Genomic DNA, 20,394 nt, shown 5'->3' with positions numbered 1-20,394 from the left:
GGAGATTAACAGTCTTCACTCTCACGAGATTCCAACATTACTCGAGAGTAAACAGGTACACACACCGTTACCTGAACAGCCAAATTCACTACCATCTAGTACTACACCCTCTGAGCATTCAACTGTGGATCGTATCAACCCCTCTAACAGTGGCACATTTGCCGACTCAGACACATCTCATTTACCTACCTCACAGAGTGTGAATGATGTTTTACAACACGCAGAGACAAGGCGTGCAGTAACAAATCAATGCACAATTTTGTTGCCGCATAAATTTACCAGAGTCTCTGTTCGTGTTGTGAGTGCGAAAGTAGGAGTGGATGTACTAACCTTACCTGAGACGTGTTGCGTGAATGGTTTAGCTTAGGAGTCAGTGTTGTGTACAGTGCTGGAGGATGGTTTATGCTACTCGTACTTAGCCAACTCCAGTAATGCCCCACTTAAGTTACGAATGGGAACACAGATTGGTGACTTCTTGGTATACCCAGCGGCCGTACGTGTGTGCCAAGATTTCCCACTCTCTGTTGCAGATGTGCACACAGTTACTCAGTCCACCGACATACCATCTAATCTTGAATCTCATGTGAAACAGTGTGATTACCCAGAATACAAAAGTCACTTAATCTCTTGCGAGTTTCTCGTAAAGTCATAGCCCTACCCAGTGAGAATACGGGTAGGACAGAATTAGTAAAGTATCAAATTACGTTACAGCCAGGAGCTCAACCAGCATACAGTATATACCTGCCTACTGTTTACCATACAGCCAACGTCAACAAACTGATCATCTTATTCAGGACATGTTGGATAACGAGGTCATTGAACACTCTGATAGTCTGTGGAACAGCCCACTATTTCTGGTTCCAAAGAAAGGTGGTGAGTTACAACCAGTGATAGATTAGAGACGCGTGAATGCGCTGCTTGTCCCGGACAGATTTCCAATTCCTGTACTCACTAATTTGCTGGAATCTTTAGGCAAAAACAACTGTGTTTTCTCCTCACTAGATCTTTTGAGTGGCTACTGGCAGGTAGAAATGGAGGAATCATCTCATCCCATCACTGCCTTCAGCATCCCATCCAGGCATTACCAATTCCATAGACTTCCTTTTGGTTTGAGAAATGCACCATCAGCATTCATGCGGCTAATTCATACTGTTTTTGCCGGCATGATTGGTCACTCAGTTTTTGCTTATCTAGACGATGTCATAATCGCTAGTCACTCGGTAGAGGAACACTTAGAAAAACTGGCTGAAGTGTTCACTAGACTCAAACAAGCTGGACTTAAGACCAAACTATCAAAGTGTGACTTTTTACCAAAGAAACTCCAATTCCTAAGACATGTTGTCGACGCTCACGGAATTCATACATCAGATGACAAGGTCAAAGCCGTAACAAACTTTTCAACTCCAAACAACGCCGATGCTGTACGCAGTTTCCTCGGTCTTAGTGGCTATTACCACAGATTTATTAAAGGGTGCGCCCAGATAGCTGCGCCGTTAACAAAACTGCTAAAGAAGGATGCGTCTTTTGTGTGGGCTGATGAACAAGCAACCGCTATTACAACACTGAAAAATGCCCTAGCACAATCCCCAGTTTTGGCATTCCCTGATTGCTTCTTCTCTGTACTGATGCTTCCGGAGTAGGCCTAGGTGCCGTTCTCATGCAAAATGACTCCAAAGAGAAGAAACGTGTCATTGCCTATGCCAGCCGTGTGTTAAACTCCGCAGAAAAGAATTACAGTGTAACTCACTGGGAAGCTCTAGCTGTGGTCTGATCTCTAAAACATTTCCACGACATCATCTATAGTTACCCTGTTCACATCCAAACAGACCATCTTCCCTTATGTGACCTGTTTTGGGGATGTAATCTTACCGGTCGACTTGCACATTGGGCAGTCACTGTGAATGACTATAATCCAGCATTTTAATACGTTCCTGGGAAGTCCAATGTCGTAGCCGATGACCTCTCACGGCATGCAGCCACAGTCTCAACTGGTTGCAATGTAAACTTGGCGTTCAATTATGACACACTACATGGGTTCCAGCGTGTGGACCCCATATGGTCACAAGTCGTATATTTTCTAGAGTCAGGCGATGATTCTTCCTTGCCAAAGTCGCCAGTCCCTATATCTGATTTCTTCCTTAACAATGAATTGCTCTATAAACACTCAGTACTGAAAGGTAACAACATACCTCATTGCAAAGTTAAGCAACTAGTCATTCCAACAGACTTATTTCCTGCTGCCCTTCATTTAATCCACGACATTCTCAGAACCAGAGCCTACTCTTCCATTCATATTGCCCATTACGATCACTTTATAGCTCCTGGGCATTTCTCCCACTGCTTCATCCAGCTCATCTCAAAACCTGTCATTCTCTCTCTCTCACTCCTGTCATCACACACTGCATACACTATTATCACAGCCACTTACTCATTATCAAACTTGGACTTGACATACATACATGTCGAGCTGACACATTTGTAGTATGTGCAGAAACAATTAAATGCACTGAAGAGAGCGGGATGAAATAACTTCTGAAATATGCTAGAAATCTTGACTGAGTGGAACTTTACTACTGGACTGGAAGAACTGGGGTAATGACTTTGTATAAAAACTAAAAATTAAATGAACAAAAAAACTCTCAAGGCAAAAATTTGCTGAGTGCTTTAGGAAAGGTATGTGGAAGAAAATTACGGAAAAGGTAAAAGAATATCAAAATGTCTGGTGAGTCACAGAGTTGTTTTTGATGTGGAGGCTGATGTGTGAATCAGACAAATGCAGTGATACACAAAGTGAAGAAAGCATCTGAGAACAACAATGGTACTGAATTTATGGCAATTATAGAGCTGGAAGAAGTATTGTACAACTGAATCCAAAGAAAAGCAAAGAGCAACAGACCTAACGGTCCTTTCGAGGCTACTTGTTACCGAGAAGGCTATTACTATGATATTTAATTCTACCAGCTGAAGGTAAGGACAGTACAACAAGAAGGCTCCACTCCCATCCACCAAACCCTCCAGCCGAAGATGACAGGAAAAAAGCAAGAAGCACTACCACGCAGCATGGAAAAGCTGACATGGAATTTTTATAGGAAAGCCTGAAAAGTGGTAAACTACAGCAAAACCTCTACAATTCATCATCCTTCAAGTCGGAAACTTCTCCAACTCGGGAAAGCTCCAAAATATTCATTTAAAAAATCAAAATTCAAAAATTCCCAAAAATGTGCACTTGAGAGGAAGAGAGTCGGCAAAAATCCTGCCAACTCGGTAAGATGCCGAGTTGTACAGTAATGTTTAAGTGTTTAGTGTTTAGTTCCCCAGTATAGCACAAGTGATAAATACATTACAGTATGGCCTTTATAGTGTTAATTGTGCTTTACATAGTGTACAGTGTCAAGTACAGTAAAGTAAAGATGTGCCCAAAAGTGATCTTGAGTCCCCCTAACACCTCCAAAAACTACCAAAAGTCCTCCTCCATGCCTGGAATACATCCTACAACTGCATGGAATCATGGTAATGCAGCTTTTACTGTTTATTGTAAAAACTTTTTAATTTTTTCCATTTTTTCCTTTTTTGTGTTTGTGTGCTGGGGGAGGGAACTTGAAGTTCATCCCTACAACTCGGCCAACAGGCTAACTCGGCCAGGCTTGCACATGTATTATGCTGAGTTGTAGAGGTTTTACTGTATATTCTGTCCTACTATATCTATACACAACAAGTGTCAATAAGCTACAGCTATCATTAATTACATAGTATTTCCCTGCTATAGTTTCGTCACGATTTGAAACAGAGAAAAACAGCTTACATAATTATTCAGTCATGAAGGTGTTTAGCTGGAGATCTGAAGCGAGATACTTATCCGGGCGATTTTTGAATGTCATCAATGTACTGCAAGCAATGACATCCCTGAGCAATTTATTCCAAATGCTAACAACCTGTTAAAGAAAAAATGCTTGTCTTCATTAGATTGGAAATGCTTTCCAATAATCTAATAGCCATTACCTCCAGTATAGTTCGAACGATCAACTGCAAAGTCCAGTAATACCTCGATATACGATACCCCTAGATGCAATACCCCAGCTTAACAATGGGGGCAGAAATTGCACCATACCCCACCTAAGGATGGCCAAACCCCAGTTTAACAAAGGGTTTTTATTTTTCTTAGCGATTCTGATGATATTGTAGACTAAAATTGTGTGTTTAGGTCGATTTATAAACTTTTTTTTGACTTCGATTAATGTGTTTTAGCCATAGATGGAGTGAACATTGTCATTTTGGGGTACAGTTTATTAAGCTTTATTTCTTTCCAGACTTATATTTGATGGTATTCAGATCTGATTTGTTGGTTTTAGTGAGTTATTTACAGGTGTTGGGCTTAAGTTAGTTTCCTTGACAGCTGTTAGGCAATTTAGATTGCCTTTAAACCTGTTTTTGGGGTCAACTGGGTTTGGGGGGAAGCCCGAGGCTGGTAAATGGTCCACATTGAAATACATGTTAAAAGAACCCCGATATATGATACCCCGCCTAACAATGGGGTTTTACCTAACCAATTAGATCATTAAACTGGGGTATGCCTGTACTTGTCAACATCTATATTAACAATTCCATTAATATTCTTGAATACTTTAATCAGATCCCTTCAGAGTCTGCACATTCATAGGTTAAATAACTTTAGCTCATTTAATAACTCCTCGAATTATTTGTTCTTTAGTCTGGGTATCATTTTTGTTACTTGTCGCTACACTCACTCTAATTTCGCTGTATCTTTCCTGTAATACGGTGACCATAACTGCACACAGCACTCTAGATGTGGACACACTAAGGAACTGTACAGGGTAAGTATTATATTTTCAGATTTGTACTCAAATGATCTACAGGTAACCCCAAGATACGATGCCCTTAGATGCGATACCCCGGATGGAGGTAGAAATAACATCCTACCCCGCTGAATGATGGCCAAACTCCAGTATAATATTTTTTTTTTTTTTTTTTATGATTCTCATGATATCATACACTTAAATTTTGTGTTTAGGCTGATTTATAAACTGTTATTAGTCTATCTATCTATCTATTGCCAGACGCCTCAATCCCGTTTGGGGTGGCCACAAACAAATCGCCTCCAAGTCGCCCTGTCCCCCGCCATCTCACTGCCCTGCTGCCAACTCACACCCCCCTCTCTCATATACCTCTCCACCCCATCCCTCCATCTCATCCTCGGCCTCCCCCTCCCTCTTCCCCCATCCACCTCACTCACATACACTCTCTTCGTCAGTCTTTCACCCTCCATCCTCTCCACATGGCCAAACCACCTCAGTGTGTTCCTCATAACGCTTCCTATCACATCCACATCAACACCACAACGCTCCTTTATATCCTCATTCGTCAGCCTGTCTCTCCATGTGACTCCACAGGCTCCTCTTAAATAACTCATTTCCACTGCTCTCACTCTTGACTTGTGTCCTTCCAGCAACATCCAAGCTTCACTTCCGTATGTTAGAGTTGGTATCACAATACTGTCATGTAGTAACTTTTTCACTTCCATGCTCACTTCCCTGTTTCTTATCACTGCTTTCAAAGAACCAGCAACCTTTCTTCCCTGCTGTACCCTTTCAAGCACTTCACCCTCCAAACCTCCATCCTTACTCATCACACCACCTAAGTACTTAAACGTACTTACATTTTCCAATTCCTCACCATCCAACCTCGCTGTACATTCACTGACTTCACCTCTCTCAAAGACCATCACTTTACTCTTCCCTACATTCACCTTTAGATTCCGTTTCTTACACACTCTCCCAAGCCTTGCAGCTCCCCTTCGTCTTCACTCAGCAACACAGTATCATCTGCACACAACAGTACAGGGAGTTTCCAAAGACTATCCTCTCTCACCAGGGCCACTCCAACATGCACTACCCTACCTTGTACCTCTTTTATTACCCCGTCCATGTACAGATTGAACAACCATGGAGACATGACACATCCCTGTTTCAACCCAATCTTCAAAGAGAAAAATTCACTTAGTTCACCATCCACACACACTGCAGCCTTCGCACCATCGTACATACTCTTCACAGCATTCAACAACTTCCCATCTACTCCATATATTCTTAACACTTTCCACAATCCTTGTCTATCCACCCTGTCATATGCTTTCTCCAAATCCATGAAAGCCGCATACAACTTCTTTCCCTTCTCTAGAAACTTTTCCACTAAAGATCTAAGAATGAATATCTGATCTACACAACCTCTTCCCTTCCTAAAGCCTCCCTGTTCTTCTCCAACTAATTTCTCTGTTGTTTCTCTAACTCTGTCAATAAGTATCCTACCATACACTTTTCCTATTATATTAAGAAGACTGTTATTAGACTTGTAATTAAACTCAGATTAATGTATTTTAGTCATAAGAGGGGTGAACATTGTCATTTAGGGGTACAGTTTACCATCCATCATCCAATCCTATGCTGCACAATGAGATGCGAAGGAGCCCAGGGTTAGGCATGCTGGTCCTGACATTTAAAATGAGAGTGACCAGCCTCACTCATCCCTGAGAGGCATTATGTGGGCAATAAACCCAAACCACCCCTTGGATATAAACCTGTATAGGCTCAATCCGACTGGAGCACCTTATTTACCCACTAAACCACCCGATGCCATAATTTAATTACATGGTTACCACCCAGCATAGTAGATGATTTCCCGGTGTAAACGAAACCATTTGCCTTGTTACTCAGTGTAGAGTCATCCACAGGCAGAAGGAGGAGGAAAGAATGAGGGAAAGAAAGACAGAAGAAGCAGTATAATGTCACCTGTAGGCAAAAGGAAGATGAAAGAATGAAGGAAATAAAGCCAGAAGAGGAAGGAAGGAAAGATGGAAGAGAGAAAAGGGCAGACACCCAAGAGCGGCACTACATCGAGTGCGTGGATGGTGGGTGCCCCCACCTACCACTAACAGTTTACTAAGTTTGATTTTTTCCAGACTTATTTTTGGCGATTTTCAGATTTTATTTTTGGGTTTAGGCGAGCTACAAACTGCTTTTAGGCTTAGTTTACCTTGTTTTAAAGTATTTGGGGGTTTAGATTAGCTAGGAACTTATTTTTGGACTCATTTAGGTGGGTTTAGGACTTGGTTGGGGGGGGGGGGAAACCCATGGCTCAGAAGAGCATCGCTATACACGTTAAATCTAACACAAGATACGATACCCTGCTTAGCGATGGATATTTACTCAACTAACTGCATCATTAAACTGCGGTATGCCTGTACCTATATATCCAACTAGTTTGTTTGCTTTCTTATAGCTTCTGTGCACTGTTTACTTGGCTTCAGATCCATCCATCCATCCATCATCCAATCCTATGCTGTCCCATGAGATGCGAAGGAGCCCGGGGTTTGGCAAGTTGGTCCTGACATTTAAGATGAGAGTGACCAGCCACACTCATCCCTGAGTGGCATTATGTGAGCAATAAACCCCAACCACCCCTTGGATATAAACCTACACAGGCTCAATCCGACTGGAGCGCCTTAAGGGAAGTGGACGCCAGCAGGGACCAATTTTTGACTGAGAAAGGCATTTTCCAAAAGCTACCCCATAAAATAGCTCCAAGTATCACTCGTTCTCTGTAAAAATTTGACAGCCATACGACAATTCTTTCCCCTTCAAAAAAAAAAAATTTTGTAATTCCAATTTTGAGGTCACTTCCCTGCACAAATCTCCATTTTCTATGCAATATATAACATGACCACTTTTTCCCAATTTTTTCCCATTTTTTTCTGCACAAATTATGTCATACGTCTGGCAATGGAAGTGTGAGTGTGTGGAGAGTGGCAGTAAGGCAGGGAAACGCCAGAGATGATATGACACTGGGAGAGGTGAGACTTGCCTGCCTTGGTCTCAACCTGTTCTCAGTCTGTGCTAATCTTGACTATTTCTCATCGTTTTTGCACACTTTTTGAAGATGGGACAACCATCTAGGGAACTACTACAACATCACATTCACTGCAAGTCAACAGAAAACGAGTGACATCTCGGAACTAAACTTATTGTCCTTTGGAGTGATGTAACTCCATTAGTTTTGAAGGTAAGACAAAAAGCAAAATACCTACAAAAAGAGGAATGAAAGGGGAACATTTTGTGCATATATTTTTTTCAGAGACTGACAAATATGACTGTAATGATTTTTTGAACATGGCAAAAAAAGGGTAAACTTTGGGATAAATACATAGGCATTTTGGGAATTTTTTTTTTCAGCAATGGTGAAGAATATTAAAAAACTTTTAGTGCAATTTATTAATGAGGGTTTTATTAGTAAAACTACTAAATATCACAGAGATCAGATGAACACACTTCCCCTGGTTTTCTGTTTCTTGCATCTCTCTTTTTTTTTTTAATACATATTATGCATATATAATTTTTTTTCTGAAAAAACTAATCAACCAAATTTTCTCAACCTCTAGGATGTTACTGCTCATATAAAATAACAAAACCATCCATCCATCATCCAATCCTATGTTGCCCCACGAGAAGCGTAGGAGCCTGGGGCTAGGCAGTTGCTCCTGACATTTAAGAGGAGAGTGACCAACCTAACTCATCCGAGTGGCATTACATAAGCAATAAACCCCAACCATCCCTTGGATATAAACCTTCACCGGCTCAATCCGATTGGAGCACAATAATTACCCACTAAACCACCAGGTGCCAAAATTTGGTTATATGGTTACAACCCAGCATAGTAAATAGTTTCCTGGTGTACAGAAAACCATTTGGCTTGTCACTCAGTGTAGAGTCACCCATAGGCAGAAGGAAGAGGAAGGAATGAAGGAATGAAAGACAGAAAAGGGAGAAGCAACAAAACATATAAAAAAAATCAAACAAATATAAGGAAAACAAATGTACCTTCATAAGTAACAACCGTCCACTCCCCTTAATTACCCACAAAACCATCAGGCACCATAATTTGGTTATATGATTACAACCCAGCATAGTCAATAGTTTTCTGGTGCACAGGAAATCATTTGGCTTGTCTCTCAGTGTCGAGTCACCCACAGGCAGAAAGAAGGGGAAAGAATGAAGGAAACAAAGACAGAAGAAGGAGTGTAAAGTCACCCGTAGGTAGAAGGAAGTGGAAAGAATGATGGAAAGAAAGACAGATGAAGAAGGAAGGATGAGAGGAAAGGGAAGACATCCAAACCAGCACTACATCGAGTGAGTGGATGGTGAGTGCCCTGACCTACCCACATCTGTTACAATTATTCCTAGATCCCTTTCATGGTTTACACTCGTGAGCTGAGAATGATTCATTGCGTAAATAAATTTTTTATTTTTACTTCCAATATTTAGAACTTTGCATTTACCATTATTAAAATTTTTCCCCCTGGGGGTAGGGCTTTTTTTCAAGAATCTTCCCCCAGTATCCCTGCTTGTCGTAAAAGGCAACTAAAAGGGTTGGCGGAGGGTTAGTGCCCCTCCCCAGAAAACAACTAACTAAAAAAACAAACAAGAAGCCTCGGACAAGGACTGACCAAACAACAATGACCCAGGACCGGACAAAGAACTTGGTAATGGCTACATGGAATGTAAGAGGAGTGAATGATGAGGTGAAAGAGAGAGAGATTGTCCAGGTGCTTGAGGGTGCAAAAGTGGATGTATGTGGAATGACTAAAACAAAATGGAGAGGAGAAAGTGTGAGAGAATGGGGTATATGTGCAGGAGTAGGTGAGAATGAGAGGGCAAAAGAAGGAGTATGTATAGTTGTGAGTAAAAGATGGAAGAAGAGCATAAGACAGTATGGATCAGTTGGGTCAAGGATTGTGTGGGTAAAGTTGAAAGTTGGAATACAAATGTGGGCGATTGTCTGTGTGTATGCGCCAATGCAAGATTGTGCTAGAAGAGTGAGAGAAGAGTTCTGGACAAATGTGGAAGTGTACATGGAAAAGTTTGGAAGGAATGAGAGTGTTTTTGACCGGTGATATGAATGGTAAAGTAGGGAATGTGAAGGTGGATGGAATAGCTGGTGAGTGGGGTGTGCCTGCTGAGATAGATGAGAATGGCAGTGCGTTAGTGGACATTTGTGCTGGGAAGGGGTTGGTGATAGCCAAGGGGGTTGGTGATAGCTAATACCCTCTTCAGGCATAAAATGATCCACAGGTATACATGGCGAGTGATGAGAAGGGTGGGTGGTGAACTGAATGAAAGGAAGGCAATGATTGATTATGTGTGTGTGGATGAAAGGATGCGAAGATGTGTAATGGATGCAAGACCTTATACAGGTTGGGGGAGTGGACTTTCTGACCACTACTTGGTGGTGGCCAGAATTAGGATACAAGTAAGATGGAGGAATAGGAGAAGGGAAAGACGAGAGGAAGGAGTAGTTGCAAGGAGAGTGGAAAGGTTAAAAGAGGATAAGAAAAAGGCAGAGTATAAGAGAGAAGTAAAGGAACGATTGGGCAAATATGAACTGGAGCAGATGGGGGACGTGGAAGGTGTGTGCAGGATAATTACAGAAGAAATATGTGCAGCATGTGATGTGGTGTGTGGGAGGAAGAGAAGACGGAGGGGGGTGCAAGGAACAGCGTGGTGGACTGAAGAGGTGAGGCAGGGTGTGGCACAAAAGAAGAAAGCATACAATGAATGGATGAGAAATAGGGGCGTGGAAGAAGTTGAGAGGCGGAAGAGAGAGTTATATGTAGAAAGAAAGAGAGAGGTGAAAAGATTAGTAAGAGAGAGTAAGAAGAGAGTGGATGAGGAATTTGGAAGGAATTTGAGTGTAAAGTGGAGGGACTGTAAGAAAATGTTCTGGAAAGAGGTGAAGAGAGTAAGACAGGGTGGAAGTGAGGTTAGCAGGGGAGTGAAAGATAAAAATGGTAGATTACTAGTGGAGAAGGGAGAAAAAGTGAGCAGATGGAGAGAACACTTTAAGGAACTGTTGAACATACAGGATGGAAGTAATGTGAGTATAAGTGGCTGGGGTATGGCTGGGAGAAGGAGGGAAGTGAGAAGAGAGGAAGAAATCAGTAGGACAGAAGTTGTGGAAGCAATGAAGAAAGTGAAATTGGGGAAAGCCCCAGGAATTGATGGAGTTTGTGGTGAAATGCTGAAGCATGGGGGAGAGATAGTAGTAGAATGGATGTGGAAGATGTGCAGATTGACCTGGGAGGAAGGTAGAGTCCCGGAGGATTGGAAGTCAGGTATAATTATTCCCTTGTACAAAGGAAAAGGGGAAAAAGAAGTGTGTGGTAATCATAGGGGCATTTGTCTTCTTAGTATAATAGGAAAAGTGTATGGTAGGATACTTATTGACAGAGTTAGAGAAAGAACAGAGAAATTAGTTGGAGAAGAACAGGGAGGCTTTAGGAAGGGAAGAGGTTGTGTAGATCAGATATTCATTCTTAGATCTTTAGTGGAGAAGTTTCTAGAGAAGGGAAAGAAGTTGTATGTGGCTTTCATGGATTTGGAGAAAGCATATGACAGGGTGGATAGACAAGGATTGTGGAAAGTATTAAGAATATATGGAGTAGATGGAAAGTTGTTGAACGCTGTGAAGAGTATGTATGATGGCGATAAGGCTGTAGTGCATGTGGATGGTGAACTAAGTGAATTTCTCTCTTTGGAGGTTGGGTTGAAACAGAGATGTGTCATGTCTCCATGGTTGTTCAATCTGTTCAGGGATGGGGTAATTAAAGAGGTACAAGGTAGGGTAGTGGATGTTGGAGTGGCCCTGGTGAGAGAGGATAGTCTTTGGAAACTCCCTGTACTGTTGTTTGCAGATGAAACTGTGTTGTTGAGTGAAGACGAAGGGGAGCTGCAAGGCTTGGTGGATGAGTTTGGGAGAGTGTGTAAGAAACGGAATCTAAAGGTGAATATAGGGAAGAGTAAAGTGATGGTCTCTGAGAGAGGTGAAGTCAGTGAATGTACAGCGAGGTTGGATGCTGAGGAATTGGAAAATGTAAGTACGTTTAAGTACTTAGGTGGTGTGATGAGTAAGGATGGAGGTTTGGAGGGTGAAGTGCTTGAAAGGGTACAGCAGGGAAGAAAGGCTGCTGGTTCTTTGAAAGCAGTGATAAGAAACAGGGAAGTGAGCATGGAAGTGAAAAAGTTACTACATGACAGTATTGTGATACCAACTCTAACGTAAGGAAGTGAAGCTTGGACGCTGTTGGAAGGACACAAGTCAAGAGTGAGAGCAGTGGAAATGAGTTATTTAAGAGGAGCCTGTGGAGTCACATGGAGAGACAGGCTGACGAATGAGGATATAAAGGAGCGTTGTGGTGTGGATGTGATAGGAAGCGTTATGAGGAACACACTGAGGTGGTTTGGCCATGTGGAGAGGATGGAGGGTGAAAGACTGACGAAGAGAGTGTATGTGAGTGAGGTGGAGGGGGGAAGAGGGAGGGGGAGGCCGAGGATGAGATGGAGGGATGGGGTAGAGAGGTATATGAGAGAGGGGGGTGTGAGTTGGGAGCAGGGCAGTGAAATGGCAAGGGACAGGGCGACTTGGAGGCAATTTGTTTGTGGCCACCCCAAACAGGATTGAGGCGTCTGGCGATAGAAAATTTTTCAGCCCAATTAAGCAACTTCTCAAGATTCTTTGTTCTAGAGTATCTGCTCTATTACCAATCTTCATATCATCAGCAAATTTTGATACAGTTTTTTACAGAACACGCCTTCATCAATATCGTCTATATAAATCAAGAACAACATAGGACCCAATACTGAGCCTTGCAGTACTCCACTTATAAAATTTTTCCAGTCTGATTCCTTATTCCTTACCAGTGATTACAATCCTTTGTTTATGATTTGTATGCCAGCTTTCAATCCATCTTAGTACAGTACAGTGCCACTGATACCACAGACGTGCAGTTTCTCAACAAGTCGAATACAGTATGTGGAATTTTATCAAATGATTTTTTGAAATCTAGGTAAATGATATCGACTGATTTAGTGCTGCTATACATGATGATAGTATCACTGAAAAAATCAAGTATATTAGTAAGACACGAAAGTTTATTTTAGAATCCATGCTGAGAGTCTTCAGTGAGACTGTTCTGTTCTAAACGCTTGACCAATTTATCTCTAATTATGGTTACTAACAACTTGCAAACAACTTATGTCAAGCTTATTGGTCTGTAATTGCTGGGCTGAGATTTGTCTCCCTTTCTGAATATTAGAGGTACATTTGCTAATTTCTAGCTGCTTGCTACAGTGCCGCTTCTGAGAGAGACTCTGAACATATGCACTAAGGGTTTCACTATTTCGTCTTTTGCCTTGTTAAAGACTCTTTGAGATATTCTATTGGGCCCTGGAGTTTTATTTTAGTTTATTTAGTGCAAGGAGTACATCTCTCTCACTGACAATAATTTCTACACGTGTGGAGGATAATGTTTGGATCGATCACGAACTTCCTCCTGTAAATACAGATGTAAAGAAAGTATTAAGAATCTTAGCGATCTTGGTTTCATCATTTGTATGCTCACCATCTGCTGATACTAGTGGTCCTATTGATGGTTAATACCTTTTTATTTCTGAAATTATAACTGAAAAATTCTTTGGGGTTTTACTGATTGTTGCAATATGCACTTCAAGGTTTTTCTTACTCTGCTTCATTAACATTTTAGCATTTTGATGTAAGTTATGGTAAATAACTAGGGGGAGGCAGTGGCTCAATCAGCAGAGAGGTGGCCTGCAGTCCAAACGGACCCAGGGTCAAATCCCGGCTGGGACAGGGAACAGTTTAAGGATTTGAATTTCTTAAAATCAGACTTTACTGATCTACCAGAAGACCTGCCAACATGCCATAAAAATACCCCTGCTAATATCAATACACCAATCCTGTACAAGACAGCCCTAGCATGTATTCAATATGGATGGTGGGTGTTAGTGCCAAAGTGGTGACATGTAGAGGCGTATGGTATGAACGAGGACTACTGGGCCTGGAAAGCAGGCTGTGTAGCCTATGCCCACAGTTGGACACACACACACACACACACACACACACACACACACACACACACACACACACAAAATCTTTATCCTCCTCATTACCAGAGGCTTTGTATTTCTTATAAGTTTCTTTACTAGACAGCTTCTCTTAATATTGCTGTTGCATTCTGGCTTATTACTTTTCACTGGTCTTCTACTAAGTATAAATACACATTCCTTAACCAATGTATTAAAGATTTCTGTGAACTCTGTCCACACTGTGTACAGTATATATTTGTACTTTCAACAATTGGTTCCTATTCAATGCTATATAAAGTAAACTACAATTTGTGAAAGTCGGCTTTCCTGTAGTCTGGGATTTTCTCGTAACTACAATTTTGGCTGCTGTTACAGAAACTGACAAAGTGTACAGGATGGAAAGATTTACATGTGCACTGTGTTGATGGAAAAATGGTGAATGCTGTAAAGAGTTCTGAAGATAAGTAGTGAAGCATATCAAGGAGTAGGTGTATGTCAAGGTGACTGATTCACTACCAGTAATGGACTGATACAAGGGTGTAATGTTCCCTTAGCTTAGGAGTTATGAGGAGTCATGAGAGAGACTAAAACTGAGTTGTGGAAGGAGGGATGGGAATAATAATTAATGGTAAAGAACAGGGTGTTTTAAATCTGATGTATGCAGACAATGTTGTGCTGTTTGTTAATGGTAGGTAGACTCTTTGTAGTATGGTTCAGATTTTTGTGAATGTCAATGAGTGGCATAGTCTGAAAGTAAATGCAGGTAAAAATAAAATGATGGATACTGCCGGTGATGGTGATGAAATGGTGAATGAATTCAAGTATCTCAATGCAGTAATGAAAAAGAATACTAAACTCTCAAAGAGTGAGGAGTGCTGATATGAAGCATATCAGAACTTGGAGGCTACAGCAGAATTGCATGAAGATGTATTATCGAGACAGGGATGGCATGCACGAAAAATCTAGAGTTCGAACAATAAAAATTGAACTTGGGAAATTTCAGTTGCGTGCATTCAGGAGGTTAGGTAAGGTAAGAAACAAGATCATGCACCACATATGTGGTATACAAATTTCTGTTAGTGGAAGCTGATGGCATGAATGGGTGGGGAAGATGAAAAAGAAGGAGTTACTTTGTTGATGAATGAAGTGTGGCAAAGGACACCAGTAATCTGGTGTATGGATTATTTTTTTTTTTACTCATTTGTTTTTCCTTCCTCTGCTGTTATTTAAAAAAAAAAAAAAAAAAAAAAAAAAAAAAAGTGAAATGAGAGATTACAAATGTGTCAGCCTGAGATGTATGTATGTCAAGTTCAAGTCTGAGGTGAAAGTGGTAGTGACCGTGGTGTATGCACCATGTGACGACAGGAGTGAAGGAGAGAAACACAGGTTTTGGGATGAGCTGGATGAAACAGTGGGAGCAATGCCCAGCAGCAATAAAGTGACTGTAATGGGCAATATGAATAGAAGAGTAGGCACTGGCCCTGTGGACAATATAATGAGTTGTAATAAGTACCTGGAGAAAATGATAATGGCAATTGATTGAAGGATATATGTCAGGAAAGGAGGTTCTGCATTTGCAACTTGTATTTCAAACACAAAGATGGGCGTAAATATGATGGTACAGAGGGAACAGGAATCGTGTTGAAAGGAGCCTGACCGATTACGTGCTCGTAGAGAGGTCCATGCTGGGAATGGTTGCTGATATGAGGGCTGTGAGAGGACAATGTGGAGGTCTGTCATATCATACGACTGCGGTACGCAAGATCAAGCTGAGAGGAGTGAGGTGGACCAGGAGAAAGAGGAGCAGTCAGGGAGAAAGACTGAAAGCCAAGAAGCTGAGGATCAAAGAAATAGCAGATGAATATAGGACCAAAGTAGGGGAGGAGTTGGAATCAGTGAATTGGAATGAAACGGATCTGAACAGCTTGTGGAATGCAGATGTGGATTCTTAAGCTAGGAATATAAAGGAGTGTGGTGAAGCATGAGCTACAACAAAGAAGAAAGGTTGATGAGGTTAAGAGAGCGGTGGAGGAAAAGAGGAAGAAGTGGCTAAAGTGGTTACAGAACAAGGGTACTGAGAGCAAGAAGCACATAAAGAAACTAGTGAAGAGAAAAAAGGAGGAGGTAAATGATGATCCTCGAAAATGAATACAAATTACTCTGAAAACAGGAAGTTATTCCGGAAAAACGTGCAGAAATGTAGAAGTGACAGCGGAAAGAAATGTGAAAGTGTGAAGGATTTAAGTGGTAGACTATTGAACCATGGGGATGAAGTATGGGCCAGATGAAATGAACATTTTGAGTGCTGTAAACATGATTGGTCTTGGGGGTGTTCAGAGAAGGAATATAGTGCCAGGAAACGTGACACTCGCACAAGTAAAGAACACTGTGAAGGAGCTGAAAAATGGGAAAGCAGCTGGGGTTGATGAGGTGTAAGCAGAGATAATTAAGTGTAGTCGAGAAAGTGGAATGAAGTGCTTGTTGGAGGTATGCAAGTAGGCATGGATGAGTGAAACTGTGACAGCAGAGTGGAAAAAAGCTGTGATTGTACCCCTGTACAAAAATAAAGGTGAGTGAATTGAGTCCAAGAATTAACATGGCATAATGGTAGGTGGGGGTGGTCACCATCCACTCATTCAATGTAGACCTGCTTTGGGTGTCTAACCTTTCCTCTCCTCCATCCATCCTCTTCTGTCTTCTTTCTTTCCTTCATTCTTTCCTCTTCCTTCTGCCTATGGGTGGCTCTACAACAAATGACATGCAAAATGGTTTCTTGTACACCAGGAAACCATTTATTTTGCTGGGGGGAACCATATAACTGAATTATGGTGCCTGGTGGTTTACTGGGTAATTCAGGTGCTCCAATCAGATTGAGCCTGTGTACGTTTATATCCATGGGATGGTTGGGGTTTATTGCTTAAGTAATGCCACTCATGGATGAATGAGGCTGGTCACTCTCATCTTAAATGTCTGGACCAACTTGCCTACCCCGGGGTTCCTACGCTCCTTATGGGGCCACATAGGATTGGATGATGGATGGATGGATGAAGTTTATTGAGTGTTGTAGGGAAGGTATGTGGAAAAATTATTATATGGAAGAAAGTAAGGGAGATAGTGGTAGGTGGGGACACTCACCATCCACTCACTCGATGTAGTGCTGCTTTGGGTGTCTGCCCCTTTCCTTTCTTCCATCCTTACTCTTGTCTTTCTTTCCTTCATTCTTTCCTCTTCCTTCTGCCTTTGGGTAACTTTACACTCCCTCTTCTGTCTTTCTTTCCTTCATTCTTTCCTCTCCCCTGCCTATGGGTGACTCTACACTGTGTGACAAGCCAAATGGTTTCCTATACACCCATTTACTATGCTGGGTGGCAACAATATAACCAAATTATGATGCCTGGTGGTTTAGTGGGTAATTCAGGTGCTCCAATCAGACTGAGCATGTGTAGGTTTATATTCAAGGGATGGTTGGGGTTTATTGCTCACGTAATGCCACTCAGGGATGAGTGAGGCTGGTCACTCACATCTCAAATGTCAGGACCAACTTGCCTAGCCCCGGGTTCCTACACTCCTCATGGGATACATAGGATTGGATGATGGATGGATGGATGGATGAAGTATGGAAGTCCTAGTGAGTGATGAACAGGGTGGCTTTAGGAGTGGCAGAGGATGTGTGGATCAAGTAATTGCAGTGAGACTGATAGTGAAGGCCTGTGAGAAGGACTATAAAGCATTTATGGCATTTATGGATCTGGAAAAAGCATACGAGAAAGTAGACAGAGAAGGATTGTGGATGGTTTGCGCATATATGGTGTAGATGGTAAGCTGCTAGGTGCCATCAAGATTCTTTTATGATGGCAGTGAGGCATGTATAAGGTTAAATAAACATCTAAGTGAATGGTTCATGATCGATGTGGATGTGCGACAAGGTTGTGTGATGTCCCCATGGTTGTTCAATATATATATGTGGATGGGGTGATGGGAGAAGTAAAAACACGAGTAATGGAGAAAGGGATGGTGTTAGTAATGAATGGTGATGGATGGAAGGTCTCAAATTTGTTGTATGCTGATGATGCAGTGCTACATGCAAATAACAGACAAGAACTTGGTAGACTAGTGCAGAGTTTTGCTGATGTCTGTGAGCACTGCACCTTGGGAGTAAATCTAAAAAAGAGTAAAGTGATGGCAATTGAGAGAGATGGTGACTCCCAGTGTGATGTTACATTGAATGGAGAGAGACTGGAATTAGTGAGAGAGTTCAAATACCTGGGTGCAGTGATAGAAAAGATAGGAGAATGTGCAAAAGAAGTGGAAAGTAGAGTGACACAAGGAAGAAAAGTAGCTGGTGCTATGAAGGCCTTGATAAGAAAATGAGCCTTGAGCGCTGCAGCTGCGTGAGGCTTACATGAAGGAGTGTTAGTGCCAACTTTAACATATGGATGTGAGACTATGGTGTGGCATGAAAATGAAAAGTCAAGAGTGAGAGCAGCAGAGATGGGACTGCTGAGGAATGTGTGTGGAGTTCAGAGAGTGGATAGGATACGAAATAATGTATATAAAAAATAAAAATAATTTGGTTTTACGCCAGGTATCCCTGAAGGGCTAAGGCGTTACCCCTGGATAGGGGACTTTTGGACTGAAGCGTGTAGCATTTTGTGACCGGATGCCCTTCCAATGACCCTTGGGTGGATTCGATCCTCCGACCCTTCGGTCAGAGCGGAGCGCTCTAACCCACTGAGCCACGGCTGCTACATGAAAGATCCTGAGAGAGGAAATCTGTGGACACCAGAATCGAAGAGAGTGTACTGAGGTGGTATGGTCATGTGAAGAGAATGGACAACACTTGTGTGGCGAAAAAGGTATATCTGAACGAATCTGAAGGAGGGAGGAGGCAAGGTATACCAAGGAGAAGGTGAAGGGATATGGTGGATGAGTGTGTGAGGAAGAGAGGTATGGAAGTCAGTGAGACTAAGGGACTGACAAGAGATTGAGCTGGCTGAATGAATGTTGTGAGAAGAAGCACATGGTCCGAGATCTGGCACCCTTTTTAAAGGTGACAGGGTTTGGATTGACTCTATCGGGTAAGTTTAGTAAAGCTACAGAATGTGGTGAAAGCTTTTTGGCGAATCAGGTAGAGCCAGGATTTCGGAGGCTTGAATGATGAGTGAATGGAAGCGTGGCCTACCGCACTCGGCAAACTTGGGCTGTCTGGATGTTGCTACTCCTCATCCTGCCCTAGGGTGGGAAAGGAGGTCTGGATGATGATGATAGAAGCTGATGGCAACCATCATTCAATGTAGTACTGCCTACTTCTTCCTTAGGTGACTCTACACTGACTGTAATGCCTAGTGGTTTTCAGTAACCCAGGGAATCATTTATAATAATGGGTGGTAACCATATGACCAAATAATGGGGTAATGTGGAGCCTACTACGCTGATAACTGGGTGGAGATGCAAATGTGGCATCTGTCCAGGAACCAAACCTCGACTCTTTTCCTAAACCTTGCTAGGGCAATTTGCTGTCCACCATATGGGGACCTTGGTTCACTGCATGGGATGGCCCTGCAAGGTCGACTGCCTGCTTGTGGTTGATGAGTCTGCTCAGCAAGAAAGACTGCGGTTACTTAGACACTACTATAAAATTCAACTGATGACTAAGCAGAAGAGTATAGTACGTTCATGGATGGTACGGTCATCTGGAAGAAGAGGAAACAGACAGAGTGGTAAAATGTAAACATGTGAGTAAATCTGATGGTGTGAGGAGATGCAACGGTCACAATGGTGATAGGGCACAGTAAATCTATTTATAAGTATCTGAAGTACGGGAGTTCAAGAGACCAAGAAACCAACAGGGATTGAGTTGGCTGAATGAATTATGTACAGAGAAGTAAACGGTAGAGGTGTGGTACCTCCTTCTTTAACTTGAGAGTCTGCTAAAATTATTATTCTACAGGTATATATAAAATGTATCTATACACAAAATGAGAAATATAAATAAAACCAAATCCATTAAATTATATGGAGATGGTTATGATTGTGTGGCAGAACCAAAATTCGGGGTACCTGAATGGTGTGTGAATGAATGTGGCCTATTTCACTGGGCAAGTTGTTGACAGTTCTCACTTTCATATATTCTTTTCCTTATTGGAATAAAGGATGAGTGATGACGACGACGACTAAGATGATGATACCAGTATATATACTCAAGTGTATCACCTCCATTAGTGAGTACATGGGTTGCTACCATCGACCATGGGAAGTACCACTAGCAACAAGCTTAGTAACTAGCCACACAGTCATCTCTCTCTGGCAAGATACATTCACTCATAAGTTCAATGACTTGGTGACCTGAGTAACTGTACAGTCAAGACCATACTGAGACTCTCACACTGTAACAGATCCTATTACACATTTCGTTTTTTTTTTTTTTTCTAATACAGCTCCCAGC

The 20,394-nt window shown here is 41.9% G+C and overlaps 1 protein-coding gene across 1 annotated transcript in view; it reads right to left on the bottom strand.

Moving 5' to 3' along the window:
* Nucleotides 1-20,394, bottom strand: part of CCT8 (chaperonin containing TCP1 subunit 8) — a 196,929-nt gene that overhangs the window by 44,311 nt on the left and 132,224 nt on the right. The gene's annotated exons all lie outside the window — the stretch shown is intronic.

The sequence above is a fragment of the Coenobita brevimanus genome, chromosome 64, assembly GCF_032717465.1.
Source record: "Coenobita brevimanus isolate Jiangsu-jjx chromosome 64, ASM3271746v2, whole genome shotgun sequence".
In the NCBI taxonomy this organism is placed as follows: domain Eukaryota; kingdom Metazoa; phylum Arthropoda; class Malacostraca; order Decapoda; family Coenobitidae; genus Coenobita; species Coenobita brevimanus.
The sequence above is the reverse complement of the archived record's forward strand: the minus strand, read 5'-3'. Positions and strand labels throughout refer to the sequence as shown.